At 39.4% G+C, this 22,169-nt stretch overlaps 1 protein-coding gene across 5 annotated transcripts in view; it reads left to right on the top strand.

Moving 5' to 3' along the window:
* Positions 1-22,169, top strand: part of BACH2 (BTB domain and CNC homolog 2) — a 356,180-nt gene that overhangs the window by 91,055 nt on the left and 242,956 nt on the right. For all 5 annotated transcript variants that reach the window (XM_030315974.1, XM_032593219.1, XM_032593221.1 and 2 more), the window contains exon 2: positions 3,739-3,851. The gene's annotated coding sequence lies outside the window, so the exon portion shown is untranslated. The remainder of the gene's footprint in view (positions 1-3,738; positions 3,852-22,169) is intronic.

The following is a 22,169-nucleotide window of genomic DNA, read 5'->3' as shown; positions in this document are numbered from 1 at the left end:
TGGAAGTCCCACGTTAGCTTCTGGGATCGACGTTCTCCAGGCATCCTTTGAAGGTATCTGTACTTGCCTTCTGTTTAGTATCACGGGAATCCAACTTTGAGGATGATTAAAAAGAAACATTGAAAAATAGAATAAAGAAGAAAACTCCCTTAATTCCACCATGGTAACACGGGTATCTTTTCCCCTAATGCTTTATATTTAAGATTCACTCTCCTTTTTTAAGCTGTGGATTTCTCTAAGCTTCTAAATGGAAATTGGCTGCAGAACAACCAGGTTCTCCTCTGTTTCAAAGAAGATTTAAAGTACTTGATAGAACAAGGCCAGTCCTTTTTGGTTGCTGGCCAGAAGTGAACTGACCCAATTTCTAAAACTGTTATCTGTTTGCTGAGGTGTTTTCTGGTGGTGGTGGTGGTGGTGGTGGTGGTGGTGGTGGTGGTGTGTGTGTGTGTTATTAGGAGAGGTTTATTTTATTTGTGGGCTTTGTACGTATTTTAATTCTGTAGTATCTTGAAATGAAGTCACTTCTAGCCAGAGTCTACTGCCTATAACAGCATGACTAAGAAGAATTCTTTTTCTTCTCTGAATCTGGTTTCATCATTTAAAAAACTACCACTCAGATCAATATCAGTACTGAGAGTATTAATAAAAAGTGCATTGTACAGTTTTGAGCACTATATAGCTGTAAATATTCTTAGCAATGTTTTCCTAAAATATTTACAATCCTGGACATTAAAAGATTTTCCTTAAGAAAAAAAAAACCCAAAGGCAGTCTGCAGTGATTATCAACATTGTGTTTAAGATTCTCCATTAAGAGTCCACATCATCCTAGGCTCTGTGAGTGAGAGCAAGGAAAAAAGTCTATTCATAATATTTATTAAGAACTTTCTATGTGACTAATATTTCCCTCAAAGAGTTTTTATTTTGACTTTGTTGTAGAACCAATATACATGAAAATGACATAAGAACACTTGGGGTGGTGGGGTCACAGGGGAGAATCCGTAATTGCTTTAGTGCAGACTATATACCCAAGCTCTGAGGGAGAGTGGATTGTGGCATGATTGGAGCTGGGTGGAATTTCCTTGGGGAAATTGTGTTCAAGAATCCTTGTCTGTTTGCTATTATCTTCTTGTGCCCACCTTTCCTGTGTTGATACCAATGTGTACATTTGAATGGAATTGTGACATCAGACATCTGTGCAAGGCGTTTGGAAAAGTTTCCCAGTTACGTGCTAGGCTATATAGTTTTTTAAGGTACTGAATACATTTATTAAAAAGGAAACAGCACGTGTAGAGCTCTACTTTAAAACAGAAATGTGGGGTGCTGAGTGGCTCAGTTGGCTAAGCATCCAAGACTCTTGATTTCGGTTCAGGTCGTGATCTCATGGTTCGAGAGATCAAGCCCCATGTTGGGCTCTGCACTGACAGTGCAGAGACTGCTTGGGGTTCTCTCTCTCCCTCTCTCTCTGCCTCTCCCCGACTCATGTTCATGTGAAGCACTCTCTCCATCTCTCTTTCTCTCTCTCAAAATAAATAAACATTAAAATTTTTTTTTTTAATAAAACAGAAGGGGCACCTGGGTGGCTTAATCGGTTAAGCATCTTACTTCAGCTCAGGTCTTGATCTCACGGTTCATGGGTTTGAGCCCCGCGTCTGCTCCATGCTGACAGCTCAGAGCCTGGAGCCTGTTTCAGATTCTGTGTCTCCCTCTCTCTGTGGTCCTCCCCCACTTGCACTCTGTCTCTCTCTCTCAAAATAAGTAAACATTAAAAAAATAAAAATAAATTTATTAGTATCTGCTTCTGGAAACTCAAAAAGTAAAAGTTATATGCATAATTTTCTTTCAGTCATTATAAGATTGGTTAGAATTAGATACTGAATTTTCTTGACTTTGAGGCATCAATTACCCAGGCGTCAGGTACATACAGGGGTGTTTGGATGTCTTTAGGCTATAAAGTCAGAATTCCAGGGTCTCTCCATGTTGTACATCATTGTTAAAATATGTTATTGCTATGACTGAATGTGGTATTTTCTTTGGAATCCCTATGTCTCAAACAGTCAAGGAGTGATTTGTAATTTCCTCTCCCTATCTTCTGATTTGTAAAGGAATTTAATAATATCATGTTCACAGAATAGTAATGTGTGTGGAGTAGGAGTTTATCTTTTGAAAATACAGATTACAAAGCCATTTTCTTAATGGTGAAAGATGTTCACTTAGGAAATATAGCCTTGGACTTCTCTGTGTCCTCGATTCAGCAGACACACCAGGGCCTCATGTCATTCCCCAATAGACAAAGGCTGAGTGCTAAGAACTGAAGGTGATTATGATTAGTGGGATTATGACTTCTGTTTCTTTTCCTATTGAACACTTTCTATATTGTTACTGTATTATTATTAAAAATTGGGGTCACCTGGGTGCCTCAGTGGTTTGAGCCTCCTACTTTTGATTTCACTTCAGGTCATGATCTCATGGTTTGTGAGTTTGAACCCTGCATCTGGCTCTGTGCAGACAGTGCAGAGTCTGCTTGGGATTCTGTCTCTCTCCCTCTCTCTCTGCCCCTCCTCTGCTTGCTCTCTCTCTCTCTCTCTCAAAATAAAGAAATAAACCTAAAAAATTAAAAAATAAAAATAAAATGTATTTTCAAGCCCTGCAGTTGCCTTTAAACCTGTAATTCTAGTCTTTATGGAAAGGTTCAGATACATAAACACTTCCCAGATGCAGCCAGGAAAAAGCAACACAGAAATAAGGTGATTACAAGGAACCTTACAATGTTTGTTCCCCTATCAAATTCACCCATAAACATCTTTCAAAGAAAAGGCTACAGGTCTAATTAAGGGGTTGAAGATATGTTCTTTCTTATTTTTCCTTAATATTTGATAAAGTAAGAACCCTGGAGCAGTACAATAACTGTTTTACTCTAAAATGTAATTCAAGTGAATCAAAAAAACCTCCCTAAAGAACCAATAGCATGGATAAAAACAGGGACCCTTATTCCATTTGAGGGGATGTTAAATCATCTGGTTCATTTGGCCCATGGGAAACTGACCTCCTGGATTCCCTTATGGTAGGGGCTCTGTGGAAGGTCCTATCTATTAAGCCCTGACCGTGGTACAACCAGTCTTCAGCAAATGCTTGTCTGTTCCTTTATTCCTTGTAGGCAGCAGGGAAGGCATTGAGGTCTGGCACAAGGTAAGTGCTGCTTACATGCTAGATCCTTTCTCCTCCCAAGGAAGCACATGCCTGAGCTAGAAACTCTTAAATAACTGACCTCTCTGGCTTATTGATCACTATATCCTCAGTACCCTGCACCTAGTAAGTACTGAGAAAATAGTAGTTGAATGAATGTTCTTGTTTCTGTGTATCTGCAGTTACTCTGAGCATATAATACCCAGCTTTTCCTTGGCCACTGGCATGTCCAATATCTGTGACCTTAAGACTTTTGATTTGATTCTCTAGAATCTAGAATTTGATTCTCTGACCTGTGCTGTCCAATATGGTAGTCACTAACCACATGTAGCTATTTACATTTAAATTTAATTAAACTCCCATAAAATTTAAAATTCAGCCCTTGGCTGCACTAGCCACACTTTAAATGCTCACTAGCCACATGTGGCTAGTGGTTACCATAGTGGACAGTACAGGCATGGAGCATTGCCATCATGGCAGAAAGTTCCACTGGACACAGAACTGCTCTGTGTCTTCCTGAGAGCCAGCTGATGGATTTCCTCTTTGTGTTTGCAGTGCAGCTGTCTGCTTCGGGAAGTGAGGTCTACAGCAACGAGGAGAATCTTCCAGAGCTGCCTCGCACTGTGACATGTCTGAGCCCTTGCTCCAGTCCCTGCAACATGAACAAGGTAAGAGATATTTTTGGGAATCAGCCTTTGTGTCTTCTTTACAGTACCCTGATTTTTCTGGGTATGTAATGTCTTCCCATGGTGTGAGGAGGTTGCTTCTCCTGCCACAGATATTCCAGAGGTTGGAGACTTGTGTGACCCCAGCAAGTGGTGTTTATAGGCAGGGTCACAGGAGGTGGCGGCCATGCTGTGGTTGTATAGTCTTACGGATATGTCACTGTGTTTGTCAGCGGCTTCTGGTTGACTGAAATATTGGTTGCTAATATAACTGCCTTGGCATGAATGTTGGAAGATTGAGGCTCTGGAGCCAGACTACCTGGGTTTAAATATCAGCCCTTCCAGATACTAGCTTTGATGGTCTTGGACAAGGGGCTTAATTTCTCTGTGCCTCAATTTCCCCATCTGCCCATCTGTAAAATGCTGATGATAATAGTACCTACCTTGTAGGGTTGTCAGAAGGATGAAATGAATTAATATGTGCACCATATTAACTTAATATAGTACCTATCTACATTATAAGCATTTGACAAATATTTACTGTTGTTGTTTTTGATGTTGGGGACACTGTTGTCCCTTAGACATTTCTGCAGGAGAGTCTTAGGTGTATCTACAACATTTCCATTTATTCCTTGTTTGACTCGGCAAGTAGCAAGTGATTACCAGATGGGCCCTGAGGGATGAACAATGAATGGGGCTTGGGTTTTGCCTGTGGCAGGTGACAGGCTTGAGGGGAGTGTGGCTAGTGGTTTTAATTGAATATGTACCAGAAACTCTGGAAGCACAGAAGAAACATCCAACCTTGGGAGATATGGAAGGGACAGCATAGAGGAGGTGACATTTTGAGTCAGATCCTGATTGATAAATGGTCATTTCTTAGACAAAGAAGTAGGGCAGGGCATTCCAGGTAAAGGAAACAGGCTATGTTTAGGCACAGAAGCATATGAGAAAGTCTGGTGTGTTTAGAGAACAAAGAGCTTGGTACAGCAGGATTTCTCCTCAACACTGTTAACCTCAACACTGTTAACATTTGGACTGGGTAATTCTTTGTAGGGAGAGGCTGTCTTCCACATTGAAGGATATTCAGTAGCATCCCCTTTCTCCCACTTGAGTTGTGACAACCAAAAAAACCCACACATTGGCATTGGCCAGTGTCCATCCCTTGGGGGGACACAAATACCCCTGGTTGAGAATCACTGCAGTGGTGGAAGATGGTAGGTATGAGTCCAGAGAAGGAGGTTAAGTGTCCAATTCTGAGAGCCACTGAAGGATCCAAACAAGGGAAGAGACATTTCCAGAGGTCTACAAGAAGAGGTTAATTTACCACATTAGCTATGGGTTGTGATGCAGTTGGACAGCGCTTTTAGACAGTGGCCTTCAAAAGGTATTATGGAGAAAGCCCATTTTATTGTTGAGATTCTTTACTAAGAACCCTTTTCAGCGGTAATTTTTCTCATGGCCATTTGTTTAGTCTTCTCAGGGTGGCTGCATAACCCTACTAGAAGAGACCAGAAAATAATAAGCAATTGTTTTTCAGGGATTTTCATTTGGCTGAGTTAAGCCTAAGAGAAGGAAACCTTCCACCCCCCCCCCCCCCCCCCCCCCCCCCCCGCCCCCATTGGCTTAAATACTTACCTTTAAGCAGTTTTTGAGAAGAGAGCTCTTGGAACACTGGAAAGTAGCAGGTATTCCACCCCAAGGTCATGACTGGAGCGTGGGGAAGAGAGGGGAATTCATCACTGTGGTCTTTGCAAACCTTGGCTTCTATTAGTTAGAGTTTGGTGTACTGAAATGCTAAGACAACTCTTGGGAAATCTCTGATTGGCAGGCACAGCTTGCTATGATGGCCCTGCCCTGAGTTTCTCCAGAGCAGTTCAAGGCCTGATGTCATGGTTTGGCTCTTGATACACAGCTGGGAACCAGACTCCTCAGACATTTCAAGTGTCTCAGTAGGTGTGTCTGTTGCTTTTGGGAAGTTATGTTCCGTCTAAGTGGCCCAATGAATGCTTTATTTTATGTTATTTTAATTTAAAGTAGTGATTAAGCATGATGTGTAACCTTCATAGGTCAGCATTTTTCTTATGGGTTTCTTGGCATAAGACAAAGAATAGATTACCCTCTGGGGAGGAAATAGATCTTCTCAGTGTAACTAAAACCAGACAATCATCTCATCAATTAGGATATGTAAGTTAGAATGCTGGAAATATTTTTGTGGGTGTGATTGATTTTCTAGGTAGATTTGTTCCTAGAAAGTTGGAGACATTTTAATTGTGCACTTTCCACTTACTTGGACATACACTCTAATAACTCTTTTTCCTTCCCAAACCCCTGCTAGCTTACGGGACACTTTAACTGGGGAGGTGTCAGGATGCAGCATGACAGAATATTCTAGGGTCCAGTGTAATTGCTGTGAAGTGACAGGGCAGTTCTGATCACAGTGAGGCATTGACATCTATCTCTCTTTGGGGTTATTTAGAGATGATCTCTCTAGAAAACAACAGGAATTGCCCCCATGGCCATTGGTCAAATGAATTAACCCTTTGTCTGCCTAATATAATCAGGCTAACCTGATAGTGAACTGCTGTCCACCAGGTAGGGCCATCATTACTCATATTCTTGAACTTCTATGTGTAGCAGAGTCTGGGGACACACCAGGAAGGGGTACACTTCCAACCCTCAGACAGCTAGCACTGGTGCATCCTAATAAGATTAATACAGAGTGGATAGTGGATACCCCCACATTTATTCACCTTTTTAATGTTATAAACAGGCTTTAATAGTTGTACATTTTGGGCTTCATGTTCTAGCCTAACATGTTAGAGGAATTATGGGTGCACAGGTTTTCCCAGGCCACTCACTCTCCCTAGCTCTCATCCAATCTTGAAGACCCATCTTTCCAAGTTCCATATTCTCCATGGATCTTTTTGTAAGAGCTGACTTTCCAATCTTTATATTGACCCAAAACTTTGTAATAAGGATTTAACTTTAAGTTTTGTCAGAAGTTTCTATCCTCTCTACTTTCTCAGGCATTCCCTAGTTAATATGTATAAATACAGCTTTATAATACAAATGTTTGCTAGTAAGAAGGACTATGTTATTTACATATTATCATGCTGTAAAGAAAGAATTTTAGGGTGTTACTTAAAAAATGATAGCCAAATGGGAGGCAAGTTAGACAGGATGGGATTTTGTAGAGGCAAATTGGGCAGAATGATGTACATTGAGTACATACCACTATGTTAGTTCCCAAAACCACACTAACAGGAAACAGTGTTCTGCTCTTGAAAGATATCTCTTCCTAGCAGCAACCTTGGAATTACAATTTTAAACTCTTTCCCTCATGGTCGTCATTTTCATGAAGGCATATCACATGCTGTTGTCTGCCTTGAATTTATGAGGACACTCCATCTGATTGAAAATTAATCGATTTTTCTGTTATTATACAGAATGCCCCCCCCCCAACACACACACAGTGAAAATGAATCTTCTTGAGAACTGTTTCTTCCTTCTTATGTTCAAATAAAGCCAGATCTGATTGCTATTGCTTGGACAAATGCCATAGCATCAAATGAAGTTGAGTAGTATCTCTTATCTCTCTTGGTGGGTGGATGCTATTGTTTTGCTTAATATCTACCCAACAGAATTTTTTCTCTGAATATTTTACTGTGCCAAGTTTGAGGCAGTTTCACCTTTACACTCAGATCAATATCTCTACAGTCAACTAAAGAGTAAAACTGAAATTGAGTTTCTGCCTTCGTTTAAAGTTTTTCTTTCTTGGCACCTCCTTAATACGAAGCAGTGAAATTCAGAACTCGTCACTCCTGGCTCTCCACCTGGCATACACATGACTCTTGATTAAACATCAGCTCCCCCATCACACCCTTAGTGTGTGTATTATGTACCACGCACTGTGTTTGTGAGACATCAGTGAACAAAACAAAGGTCTTTGCCATCCAGAGCTTCTGTTCTGCCCAAAGTAAGGAGAGTCATCTTACTTCGGAGGTTTTAACGTTTCAACACACACCTAACATTAAAACTTTTTCCATTTTAAACTTCTTTCACTTGAGCAAGTTGACAGAGCTACTGGATGTGATACAAGGAATTGGTGACTAATAAACATAGAAGATTTTCTCTTCCCTTCTCTAGGACACTCTTGGTGGTATCACCAAATGGCCCATCTATATCGAGTGCATCTCCACCCTTGTTTTGCTGCAGGCAATGGCCAAGTCCCCTTTGTGGAAGACTTTGAAGAAATATTGCACACGTCTGAAACTAGGGACAGGGAAGAAAATGCAAATAAAAATTAAGTCATTCCTCCCTGGAATAAAGAAGGCCTTATTAATTTCTAGTGGTATAGAAATTATAAAGGAAGAGAATGTATTTGACTATAGCCTCAAATTTCTTTCACCACAAGGCATTCTGAATTACCCTAAAGACAAAAGCCATGCCGGGGCGCCTGGGTGGCGCAGTCGGTTAAGCGTCTGACTTCAGCCAGGTCACGATCTCGCGGTCCGTGAGTTCGAGCCCCGCGTCAGGCTCTGGGCTGATGGCTCGGAGCCTGGAGCCTGTTTCCAATTCTGTGTCTCCCTCTCTCTCTGCCCCTCCCCCATTCATGCTCTGTCTCTCTCTGTCCCAAAATAAATAAAAAACAAAAAAAAAACAAAAAAAAAAGACAAAAGACATGCCAGAGCAATCTTTACAACATGTACGACACAGAGTTAAATTAGCTAATTTAGTAAGAGTTCTTACAAATTAGTTAAGATAAAGATGAGTGCTCTGATAGAAAAGGGGCAAAGAACAGAAAGATAAAAACCAGTAAATGAAAAAATATAATCAAAAAATAACATAAGAAAATGCTCAACCTCAACAGTTATCAAAGAAATGCAAACTAAAGCAATGAAGTAGCATTTTCTACCTACACATTGATGAGGATTTGTAAAATGTACTCGGTGAAAGTAGGAATGAGACTCTCGGGCTCTCTCAGACGCAGTGAAAGAACATATTTCTCAAGGGAATTTAGGCAATGTGTATCAAAGCCTCAAAAATATACACACCTTTCGGCTTAGAAATTCCATTTCTATAACAGTTACCCAAAGACCATTGCCATGGATGTGTGCAAAATTTGAGCTAAGATATTCATCACATATTATGATAATAGTAATTGTAAAAGTAACAACTGTGGTACAGCCATACAATAAAAATACCAGGGAGGGATGAAGGAATATTTAATGACATAAAAACATGTTTTAAATAAATTGTGGAGAAGGCAGGTTATATAACAATATGTATAGTTTTATTATTATTTCATTATTTATTTATGTTTATTTACTTTTGAGAGAGAGATAGAGAAAGAGAGCAGGGGAGGGGCAGAGAGAGAGAGGGACAGAGAGAGAATCCCAAGCAGGCTCTGCCCTGTCAGCACAGAGCTTGATGCAGAGCTTGAACTCACAAACCATGAGATCATGACCTGAGCCAAAACTGAGAGTCAGATGCTTAACCAACTGAGCCACCCAGGCACCCCTCATTATTTCATTTTTAAAAAACATACATGTCTGCCCACAGAAAAGAAAATTGCAGATACATCATAATATTAAGAGCATTATCTTCTTTTTGCTTGTATGTTCTAAATTTCTTTTGCAATATACTTTCTTTTATACTAAAAATAATATATAAAAAGACATTAAATTATATTTAAGATATGAACTTCACTATATTAAAAAAAATTTGATGTTTATTTATGTTTGAGAGAGAGAAAGAGAGAGAGTGAGTATGGGGGAGGGGCATAGAGGAAACACAGAATCCAAAGCAGGTTCCAGGCTCTGAGCTCTCAGCACAGAGCCCGATGTGGGGCTTGAACTCATGGACTGTGAGATCATGGCCTGAGCCGAAGTCAAATGCTCAGTTGACTGAACCACCCCAGGTGTCCCAAACTTCATTATATTTTTAAATATTCATGATAAAAAGGCCGAAAGGATATTGCCCAGAAAGTTGGCAATGGTTTTCTCAGAGGGTGGGTACATGGTATGTATTTGTTTTTATTTTTAAAAATATTTTTCTGTATTTTCAACTTTCCCACCATAAGTAGTTGTATATATGATTGTAAGTCAGGAAAAAAAGCAAGGATTTTAAAGGAAATACCACTTTAGTTGTTTTGCATTTGAGGTATGAATGGATGAAGGTATTTAGTGACAGATGAAAAGAAAAAAAGAGAGAGCCCTTGGGAAAAACAGAGGTTTGAACTTGGGAATGATTCTGTTTGACGTATTACCAGAAAGGAGGTTTTTAATGTGCTAATGGTTTGGGGGCAATAATAAAAAGAGAAATGCTCTAGAAAAAGATATTGTCCTTTGATTCAGTGACTCAAAACTTTTAAATGGCATTACATCATCTTACTCATTATGCGTCATTTCTTCATCCAGCTCTTCAAAAGACTTTGCTGATGTATACAAGTTTAGACCAGTGGTTCTCAAACTATGGTTTGGGAACGCCTGGGGAGCCCATTCACAGGCCACCTGCAAGGTCAAAACTACTTTCATAATAATATTAAGACTTTTTTTTTTTTGGCCTTTCCACTCTCTTGAGTATACATTCAATACAGTTTCTCAAGAGGCTACATGGCATGCAATGACATTCATCCCTGTGGTGGCTGTTGAGATGTATGCTTGTGTTTTCATGTTCCAAATATCGCAGTTTTAATTTTTAATAAGGTGAACATTGATAGAAATAACTGACATAAACAGAAGTTCCTTAAAGTCTGCAGTAATTTTTAAGCATGTCCTGAGATAGGAGTTTGAGACCCAGTAAGCTAGACTGTGCCTATGTCCTGTATTTGGCAGTTTTTGTTCTTTTTTCAAAATATTTTTATTTATTTTTTGGGAGAGCGCAGTTGAGGGAAGGGCAGAGAGAGGGGGACAGAGGATCTGAAGCAGGCTCTGTGCTGACAGGCTGCCAGCAGCAGGACCAATGTGGGGCTCAAACTCACAAACCATGAGATCATGACCGGAGCCAAAGTTGGATGCTCAACTGACTGAGCCACTCAGGTGCCCCTTGGTAGTTCTTATTCTAAGAAGCTGGACCCTGGACTGTGAGCAGTAAGTGCCCTGGACATTATAGCACATCTGTTCTCACCTTCTACATCTTTAAGGAGAAAATGTCCTTAGTCCTTATTTAAAAAAAAAAAAAAAGGCTTTATAGAGTTGGTGAGGCTAAATGGAACATTGTTGGCATAAGGCCAGTGTAGCACCTGTGTTACATGTAAGTCAAATTCTGCTAAATGTGGGGTGTATAGAAATGATGAAATTGGACCTCTGTTCTCTTTCATGTGCATCACACTGGCAGATTCAGTGAATTCTTAGGAAGAAAACAGGAATATAATTCCCTTCTTAGAGGTATGGGAGTGCAAACTTCAATATAATGTAGTGGATAGTCGATTGGATATGAAGTAGGAAGTAAGACAAATGTAAAAGAATTAACTGAATATGCTTATGCTTATTTGTTGTTAAAATATTTGCACGTATATTGTTTGTGCATGTAAATACAGATAAAACATACATGCTATTTGAGAAATGCTTCCTGTTACACGTAGAATCATCTCTGGATATAGTCATTTCCACCATGGAAACAACACTGACGTTTTTATGTCAGTACCAAGGCCTCGCCTCCTTTCTCCTTAACAGAAGCACATTTCAGTTGGTCTCCTAGGTGTGCAGCCCACCTCTGAATTTCAGAGGAGCTCATGGTGGAACAGCGTTCGTGGCCCATTCTCTGAGAAGCAGTCTTCATGGTCCAGGGTATACATTGGGAATCTGAACTTTTCTGTCCAGAGAATTTGAGCACCAGATGAATAATGCTCTGGTGCCTCTGGAAGTCAGCGCTAGCCCTAAGGCCACGCTCACCCACCGCAGGATTCACGTGGATATGACAGTACCTTGACTTGAGGGTGGAGGTGTCAGTGGCCTGACTTAACAACTCCCAGTCATGTCAGAAAAGATGAAGGAGCATCTGAACAGGTAGGAGGCAAATTAAGGCTTTGGAGTGGAAAGGCTGGACTTCTGGTTTAAGATCATAATGGCCCCACAGCAGGAGAAGAGATATGTTTTGACATGACTGTAATATAATTTCAAATCTGAGAAGACTAGTTTTGAACCATGATAAGCCCATTGAAATGTGGCCATAGTTACTGACCATAAAATAGGTTTCACCTGAAGGAAAGAGGATATTCAATTTCACCTTTTCTTCAGTGGCACTTCACACACATTGTGATCGTTGGTTTTGGGATCTTGTTCATCCCTATTTCTTGAAGATTTAAGGAATAGCGCCTAGGATTTTCTTGAGTATTACAAGTTTTTGCACTCTTAATTGACGAACTGCCCCATGCCAGCCTTCATGTGGAGTTTTAATTAAATGTTGATAGAACTGGTGGGTTCTCGTTCTGCATCACCATAGTGAACTAAGCCCACACAAGCCCACAGCATAATTAGACAGGTCCTTTGGACATGTGATGTGTGCTGGGACCTCTCTCTTTGATGCTGTTGGTGGCCAGGTTCCTGTAACAAAGAGGCCAGTGAATTCTGACCTTTGTGAATCTGTCTTCCAAGTCCTCAACCCTGCCCTTTTTCTCTCAATTAGTAGGTCTTAATGGGTACAATTAAGTTACATCCTATTTAGTTAATTGGTGATTGGAACCATAACTATTTAGGTACTTAATCTGTGGCTTGTCCATCTTTAGAATATTAACAAGCAAGTTGAGTTGCCTGATGTTGCGAACATCTCATCTCAAACAATGGTATTGCTGTGTATAAGGCGAAATGCATAACTGAGAGGTTACTTCCAACCCAGCTTATTAATTTCAGTACCTAATACTTCAAATTGTCCTTTTTTCCCCCTCTCTCTCTTTTTTTTTTTTTGTCATACAGTGGTCTTACAGCACGTAGCTCTTTGCTCATATTCTTTCCAATTCCCTTTTTTGTCTTTTGTCTCTATAACATAAGCCTGACATTTTTTTCTATAAGATGTTTCCAGAGAACATTGTGCTTTTGAATATATGTGCACCATTGGCTTCATTCTTAAAAACCACATAATGGGTGATAAAATTAATAAATGTGCTAGAGAAGGAGAGATGCCTGTTTAGAGTATATAAAACTACATTATTTTGCAGACATTCCTCAGTTAGTGTTCAGAAGACATACTTCTAGTCTCTCATAAATGGCAATGTTTAGGTTTTAATGAAAAAAATTAGATTTTACTAATCACAGCTTATATGTTCTTCTAGGTTATTTATTTGATTGTCCTTTTTTTATGGAATAGTTTTGTAACTTCTTACCACCCTCAGATTTTCACAAAATGGCATTATCCTGAGAGGCTAGTCTCCATTAGATATAAATATAAGCACTTGATTAAGATACCCAGCCCTAGCCAGAGAGATAAAGTGTCATCACATGTCACAGTGATCAAGGAGCACCTGTTAATTAGGACAATAGAATCACTGCAATGAGTTTTGCAGGAAAACAAAGGTTGGTTGAAGTTAGCAATATCTGCATCTTTTGTTTTTTCTGAAATCCATAAACAATTTGTTGTGACAGCTCTAGGCTGGGATTATGGCATTTTGGATGGGGTCTGATTATAGCTAAAAATAGACGTGTGTATTGAAGATCAGAAGAGGAATATTAACAATTGAAATTTTGTGAAAGACGGATGCTGGTTCATTGTAATAATTTCCCCAAAGGCACATTAGTAATGCTGCTAAATACAGACTTTAATAGACTTTAATAGTGTGTACTTTAGAGGCCTGATACACAAAGGAATAATGTATAAAACATTCATTATGGAAAATTGCTACCTTTTTTATTTAATAAGAAATCTGTTGAAACAAAACTATTGCACTGCCTGTGGCATTATGTTCCTGGGTATTAGCAGACTGAAGAATAATTGCTACCATCTTTTTTACATTTTTTTTTTACCTATTCTAATCAAGTTGCAATTATATTTACTTATTTGTTCCATGAATGAAAATGGGGATTAAAAAAAAAAGTATTTGCATTGGATGGACGCTTGTTCAAATTGTGGCTCAGCCTCCCATTACCTGTGTAATCTTGGGCACGTACTTTACCATCAAATTCCATTTCTTCTCTTGCACACTGGGGATTGCTCTACTTACCTTGGAAGGTCATGGTCAGAGAAGTTAAATGTTGACGTGGTGGAGGCTCCATATAATAGGCATTCAATAAATGGCTTCCTATTATGATTACTTTCTACATCTATTTCTCTTTACATTGCTTGTTTCTATGGATGATAGTTGTTGGGGAGGGGAGAGCAGGAAGGGGGCGAGAGTAAGAAAAAGCAATTAAAAAGAAGCCTCGGTAAGCAGCTCTGTCGCCAAGCCTTGCATTGGATTTCAATTTGATTTTAATGTGCTGCTGCTGAGAGCCATGCTGTTGAAAAAGAGAGGAGTGTAAGAAGCAGATGCTCCGGGAAGAACAGTGGGGCATTTATCTCTTTTAATGAGATAACATCATTAGAGTGACAAAGTGCAGTGAATCGATACTCGAAATGGACTGGTGCTATCTTCCCAAAGTGTGCCGATTGTTATACTTCACAGCCTTAGAATCTGCTGAATCACGAATTCTGTCTTCTCTGTTATTGGAGCCACCGACTTTGATCTCACAGAATGGATCCACACCTTAGGGAATCTCCACAAGAGCAGGAACACGGACTAATTGGATAAATGAGAAAAACCCAGGGTGATTTATAAGTTGCCCTGTAATCAGCGAACCTCAGAGAAAAGGAGGTTGGGCTTCTTTTTTTTCCCTTTGGCTTTAAATGGCCGTGCATCCTAACTCTTGTCCCCTCCGCCCGCTCTCCTTGCTCTCCGTCTGCTTCTTGGTGTAGTGTCAGAAACACTAATCATGTCAGACTGTGACACTGACAGCCCTGACATTCACAACAAAGAGACAAGAAGGAGAGAGAGAAAGAGAGACCTCGGAGGGGGAAGGTGAGGAAAAGCAGCAGGGGAAGTAGTTTTTCTTGCACATAAAACCCATAGCTGCAAAACCACCAGTGTTCTGGATATATCACATCCAAGGAAAATTAAAGAAGGAGCGAGGTGAATTCTGATGGAGATAAAATTAGGCTGGGAAGATTTTGTGCTACTATATTTTCCCTCTTAGATTTCAGTGTGTAGCCTACATTATAGTTGGCTGTGGCTATGATTTCTTCTCACCAAGAAAAAAAAAGCTATTAAAATATTCCTTTCTCTTTGCCTACCCCAGTTTTTCTCTTTGAAACAAAGCAAAGTTAAGCACAGATCTTAGCAGGAAATGTATGCTCTCTAAGGTTTTCCATTGACCAGATTCCCATGGTTTAATCTGAACAGTAGCTGCTTTAGGAAAGAAGTCATTTGTGAGAGATGTTTTCTGACCATGACAAAGCGGACTCGGGGACTGTTCAGTGTCATCCCCCCACTGCCTTACCTTGGCCTCCCCAGCACCTGTCAGCTGCAGGAAATGCTTATATTACTGGGCAATTTGGAGGGGGCTGACTATGGCCAGGCCTTCCAAACACCCCTGAGGTTTCTCTCTCCCTCAGGCACTTTTTTCCATTTGGAGTTATTCTGGTGAATGGTCACAGGTCTCTGTCTTGGATCAGTCATGACCTGGAAACCTGCTGCCACAGCTCACATGTGTTTTGAATCCAGATGCTGTGATCTAAATTGAGCTCTGAGCTCAGGCTGAATCATCCTAGCTTTCTGTAAACATAAGAATCCAGCTGCCAGCTCAGCTTTTGAGGCATTTTGAATTAAAACTCTGTCTTAGGTAAGATATCCTTTTACTTTTTCATCACACAAGAAAAAAAAAACATAATCAAAAAATGGAAAATGATGTACTTTGCCATGTTAGTTACCTTATCATAAAGGAAGTACATTTTTTGTCTGTATTTGAGGACAAAGGGTCTTGGTTACATAGTGACTTCTCTTCAGATTGATTACAAATAATATTAATTGAGAACTGTGGAAAAAACTGAGCCCTCATTCTTGTCCTTGGTTCCCAAGTAAAACTCTATACACTTGGGCCACTTGGAAGAAATGCCCCTCTGAATTTATTAAAAAAAAAAATTAAGTGAATTATAACATCATTTACACTATGTATAGCAACCTTGACATTGTGATTTATTTAAAATTCTTGAGGCAATTCTACTTCTACTGGCAGAGGAGAGTACATTTGTACCCTGGGGAGGATTTGGGGAAATTACCCCAAAATATCTTCCTGTAAACTCACAATTTTTTTGAAGTTCCTTTTTATCCTAAAAATTTACATGGATTTTATATTCTCTGTGATATGTCCATGGTGGGTTTTTTTTTTTTTCATGTAAAATAACTTTAAAAATTACTTGCAAGTTAAATTACTTAGTTAAATATTGTATCAGGTAATTTAGATGTTATAATGAATAAGCCCTCAAAATTCATGGTTTGACACCATGAAAGTTTGCTTTCTTACTAAAGTATCAATCCAGTGCAGGTCCTTATGGTCAGTGTATTGCTTTTATTCAGCAATTATTCAGGAATCCTGAACTCAGACTCCTTCCATCCTCCAGCCTTACCATCTGTATTAGGTTTCTAGAATGCTGTATCTGGGTGCCTTAGATAACAGAAATTTATTGTCTCACAGTTCTGGAGGCTAGAAGTCCAAGGTCGAAGTTGAGGACTGGTTCTTTCTGAGGGCTGAGAGGGAAGGATCTATTCCAGGCCTCTTTCCCTGGCTTGCAGATGGCTGTCTTCTCCCTGTGTCCCTTTGTACCATCTTCCCTCTATTCCTGCCGTGTCCAAATTTCCCCTTTTTATAAGGACACCGGTCATATTGAATTAGGGCTCACCCTATTCCAGTATGACCTCATCTTAACTACTTACACCTATAATGATCCTATTTTTGAATAAGGGCACTTTCTGGTGGTTAGGACTTCAACATATGAATGTGAGATGGAGGGCACAATTCAACCCATAATGTCATCTATGGAGGCTTTTGATTGTCTGCATCTGGCTGGTGGAAGAGAAAGCACAAAGAAGGAACACTCACTTTTTAATCGCCATAGCCTTGAAGTGACTTGGTGCTTTTCTCTTCATATTCCGTTGATGAGAACGAGTCACATGACCCCACCTGAATGCAGGGGGCTTGGGGTCTGTGGCTGAGTAGTGACTGGGCTAAGTGGCTCCAGGCACAGGTGTGTGCACATGAGCCATCCCATCATTCTAGGAAAAGATGTCGTCTGTGTCCCATTTCTTCCAGTGCTCTTGAGCATGGCCATCATAGGGCACTGAAAGAGGTTTCAAGAGTATCCAGGTTTGAAAATTCCATTCTGCCATGGCTATGAATGCTTTTCAATTAGTGGTCCAAATAAATGAGTACCTAAGGCTTACTGTTTTGTTTTCATAAGAATCTAATATATTCTTCAGTGAATTTTATTTACAGTATTAATGGGCACCTTCTTTTCCTTATGAAACTAGTAAAATCCAAATTAATGAGGTTTTACTCTCAGCCAAAAAATTTAACTTGTGGTTAGAATGATTTCCTACATTACAGTAACTTTTTTTTTTGTTACATGTTCTATTATTACTGAAAAATGATATGCATCCAAGAAGGGGAAAAAAGGATATTGTGAGTGCAGAGGACAGTTATATAACCTGCTGTACCAATCTCAAATGGCTAGACTTTAGTATTTAATTATAAAAGTCTTGTCTCTCCTATCAGGTTAGTCATTATTTCAAAAGTTGAACGTGGGTTTTATAAGTGACTAAGTAATTGCTTTGTATGTTCCTTTTCAATTACAGTAAGAAGTCATGAATTCTCTACATTTAGAACTGCTAAAAATTATTTAGATTTGCCTGTTGAATAGGTTTCTTCTAAAAAAGGACTCAGGAAAAAAATTTCCACTGTAAATTTTTGGCTTCTCAAAGTAATTTGTAAGAAATTTCCCACGAAAAAGATACTGATAGCAATTTGAAAAGGATAAGTAGAATGCAGTCTGAAAACTTGGTAGGTAGTGTGAAAACACATTAAAACCGCTGAAGCATAATATTTAATGTAGGCTTTTAGTCATGAAGTTCCATGTCAAGAAACCATTCTTTTACTGTTTTATTGTTCTGGTACTTTAAAACACTGATGTTATCTAAAGACTTAAATAAACCCATAAGTGGTACTATAGATTTCCTTTTGGTCAAAAAACATGACCGTGGTACTTTAGTAAAGGTAATCACTTGAATGATGACCTTTTAATTTTTAGTGGTAATGCTTTTTAATATGCCAAAATAAACTAAAACAAGTATTGGAGTCATTTTAAGAATGAATTAAGGGGCGCCTGGGTGGCTCAGTCAGTTAAGCGTCCGACTTCGGCTCAGGTCACGATCTCGCAGTCCGTGAGTTCGAGCCCCGCATCAGGCTCTGGGCTGATGGCTCAGAGCCTGGAGCCTGTTTCTGATTCTGTGTCTCCCTCTCTCTCTGCCCCTTCCCCGTTCATGCTCTGTCTCTCTCTGTCTCAAAAATAAATAAAACGTTTAAAAAAAAAAAAAGAATGAATTAAATCCTTGCTCATTTAGACATTGTAAATTCAGATTTTGGAGAAGGGTCTAGGATGAAGTGTATCCTTTGTAGATTTTTGACAACTAATCATTATTTTAATTTGTTATAATAGACTATATTATTACTAATTTTCACAGCCAATTTGCAAAACTTGATATTATTCCCACTTTGCAGATGGAGGAACTCAGGTGTTTAAGTAACGAGACCAACATTACACGTCTAGATATAGAAGATCCAGTTTCTGAATTCAGATCTTACTGACTCCAAAACACAGGCACATTTTCATTCTGTCACATAGCCTTGTAGGAGAATATTTGTTGAATTGAATTTGAACAATATTAGATGAATTTGCTAAGCTAAAAGTAAAATGCAACATCCCAGAATGAATGTTTTAGTTTTGGAAAAAAAGCCATTTGCATGTGAACAAACTAATGTAGTAGTTAGAAATTAGCTCCATCTAATCATTAAAGCAGGTCTCTAGAACTTGCTAGCACTTTAGTTAGTAGACTACCACTTCCTAAATAAATGAGCAGTCTATATATGATTCAGAATACTTCTTAAACATCCATTATGTGACTAACAGAGTTCTTTAGAACTCAAGTTAGGTTCCTGAAAACTAGTTTCTAATTCATGCTCTCACAGTTGCTCCCTCTCTGAATGTGCCACGTTATGCAGGTTTTATTGATTTGCCGAGGCAAACACAGAAAAAGGCAGCCTTGAACCAAGGGTGGGCCTGGCCTGAGGGCAAGATAAAGAAAAGCTGCCTATTTTCTAGTGACAAGCTCAGCTAGAACCCTAAGATAAAAGAAAGGTGTATTCCTCTGAAAACATTTCACCTTTTCACCTTTCCTAGCAACATGATAAGCCTGACTTCTGATGAAAAGGGTGATTTAGAGTTTTGAGGGGTGTCTATATCATTTTCAGTTTCATGCCATTTATGCTGTTCAGAGTTTCTGCTGTGTGACTGTGGCCAAGTCATATCACCTGTTTGAAACAGGTATGTATGAGGAAGCAGTGGGAGTGGACCAGGAGTTGGGTGTCTGTAAAATGCTAAAAATTGAGTCCCATATTTGGCATGCATATACATTTTTTCTGGAGAGAATGGTTCATAGCTTATTATTACATCATATCCTCCAGGGCCTCAGCACACAAAGAAATCTATAGGCCAGATTATCTCTGAAGTCTATAGGGACTGTAGCATTCTGGTTTTCTATAAATTTTATTGTGCACAGGCTATCGTGGACAGTTTGGATGAGAAAATCTGTATTCTGTCTATCTACAGTATGACATGTAAGGGAAACTTGGAGTGTTTTTATTGTAGACTCGTGCTTCTCTATTCTCTAAGATGAACGTTCTGTGCATTGTAAATGTTCAATAAATGTTTGTGGATGCTGACAGAATTCTGTTATTAGCAGAATAGTCGATTAGTTAGAAGTGAGTTACAGTGTTGAATGAACATTCTTTTGTAGTCATCTGCAGTGGTAGTTTAGGGAATCATATAAAATAGCACCTTTTTTAGAGCACATGGGTGGCTCAGCCAGTTGAGCGAGCGTCTGAATTCGGCTCTGGTCATGATCTCACAGTTCCTGAGTTGGAGCCCGAGTTGCGTTGGGCTTTCTGCTGTAAGCACAGAGCCCACTTCAGATCCTCTGTCCCCCTCTCTCTCTGTGCTTCCCCATCCCCCCCAAGCGAGCCTCTGTCCCCTCTCTCTCTGTCCCTCCCCCTCTTTCCCTCTCCCCCATGCGAGTGTGTGCACACATGCTCTCTCAAAAATAAATACGCATTTAAAAAATAAAAATAAATGAAATAGCACCTTGTTATTTGGAATCTCAGTTGAAATTGTTATGCCCAAAGGATGTGCAGAGTTACTAGAGTGATTCCCACAGTGAGGAAGCAGAGGCCCAGAGGTATGATGCCGTACAGTTGCTCCTGCTTCGGGTCTTTTGTGGTCCCACCGAAAAGGTGGTCCCACCACTGAAGGTGGTTACACCTTCAGTATAAGCACGTTGTCCTCCCAGAGAGCCTTCTCATGTGTCATGGCTCAGCAGATTCACCCGCCTAAAGCAAGAGCCCTATTGCTCAGCGAATAAACAGAGGGGAGAGCAAGAAAAGCACTCTAGCACCTCCTCCTTTGGTGGGGAAGAGAAAGAATTAAAGAGCATCCCTGTCCAGCTGTTCAGTTTGAATCTAAAGGAAGTCCACTTTTGAATATGACTCATGCATTCACTGTATTGAAACAACACGCTGCTCTCTCCAGAAAATTCCAGTTCCTTTAAAGCAAATAAAAACAGCATTTCTTGGATGCTTAGATATGCCTTTCAAAAAATTAGTGATGTTTACCTACATTACTTCTGTCCAGAAATTGTATTTCATTTTTTTTTTTCTGTTGGTGGATTTTAAAAATTTGCATTTCACTCCTTAACATGAATGTCTATGCGTGTTTGTGTGGCAACCATTTACTCTCTCAACTTCTGTTTAAAGTTTAGCTGTGTTTTCTTTGGAAACTTTTTAAAAAGAGAATAATAATGGTAGGCCACAGTAATATTGTTTGTCTTCAAAGTTGCTACGAACATTCACATTAAGATTTATTTTCTGGGCCAGGCCTGCAATTCAAAGTCAAAAGGAGGCCAGATGTTCACAGTGAGGCTGATTTTATTTTGGAAGCTAATTTTATTTTATTTATTTGTTAATTAATGCTAAAAGCATACTCAGAGAGGCTCCTTTTAGTGCTTTTTTTTTTTTTTTTCCATTTTAGGACCACCAATTCTTATTATAGCTATTTAACCTGAAACTTTCATGAGTATAAATCACTTTTTAGAGTTGTCTGGGCTGGATTGGTAGTATGAAGTAACTATCAAATTTTTCAATAGAACAGAAAAAAATATAAAATATTTACTATATTCTTGGAGTTTATTAGGATAGGTTTACAAAGTATCAGTGCCTGTTTTAGTCATGAATGAGTACACAGTATGGCACATAGTTTTCTACAATGTATATTTGTGTATGTATTTTTAATAGATGTAAATATATTAGTGCCCAGGTACCAAATAATGAACACCCTCAAAATTTGAATTTCAAGGAACAGTGGCAGAAAATATCCTCACTTGAAACTGAAACTCTCAAACATCAATATAAAAATGGCTGAGATTAACTATGTGTAAAATTCCCAGAAGGTAATCCACACTGAGACAAGCCCACGGCCTGTCTACTCATTTTTTCATATCCCATCGACACAAATCAAAATGAATGTAGATAATGTTAACTAAATTTAACATTTTGGAGATTATAACATGTTAATATCAGAAGCACACCCTTAGCTTTGGGTCTGTGTGGCAGCCACCAAAAGAAGTTGGGGGACCTGAAAGTTGTAGAGATGTCCCTGATTGTTGCAGACCAATTGGCCACTATGTATTGCCAATACATTTTAAGTCCATAGGTTTGGTGAAATCAACCTAGGATCACTAGGTCCCTTGCCAGCTCTTCTGGACTTAACTTTTCCACAGAGACTCCTGACCTCAGCATTGAGGACTGGGCTCTGCCAGAAACTCCCCTGGTCCTCTGTATGACCTTGGCTGAGGCCCTGAATCTCTCCAGGCTACAGCCTCCTCAGCTTGAACATGTACACAAAGGTACTTCAAAGGTTTGTCATAAGGGTTAAATGAAATCACTAATGTGAAAGTGCCTAGGACAGATTCTGACCCATGGTAGGCTCTCAGTAAATGTTTTAATTAAGTAATAATAATAAACTTGCCCC

Source organism: Lynx canadensis, chromosome B2, assembly GCF_007474595.2.
Source record: "Lynx canadensis isolate LIC74 chromosome B2, mLynCan4.pri.v2, whole genome shotgun sequence".
Taxonomy (NCBI): Eukaryota; Metazoa; Chordata; class Mammalia; order Carnivora; family Felidae; genus Lynx; species Lynx canadensis.
The sequence above is the reverse complement of the archived record's forward strand: the minus strand, read 5'-3'. Positions and strand labels throughout refer to the sequence as shown.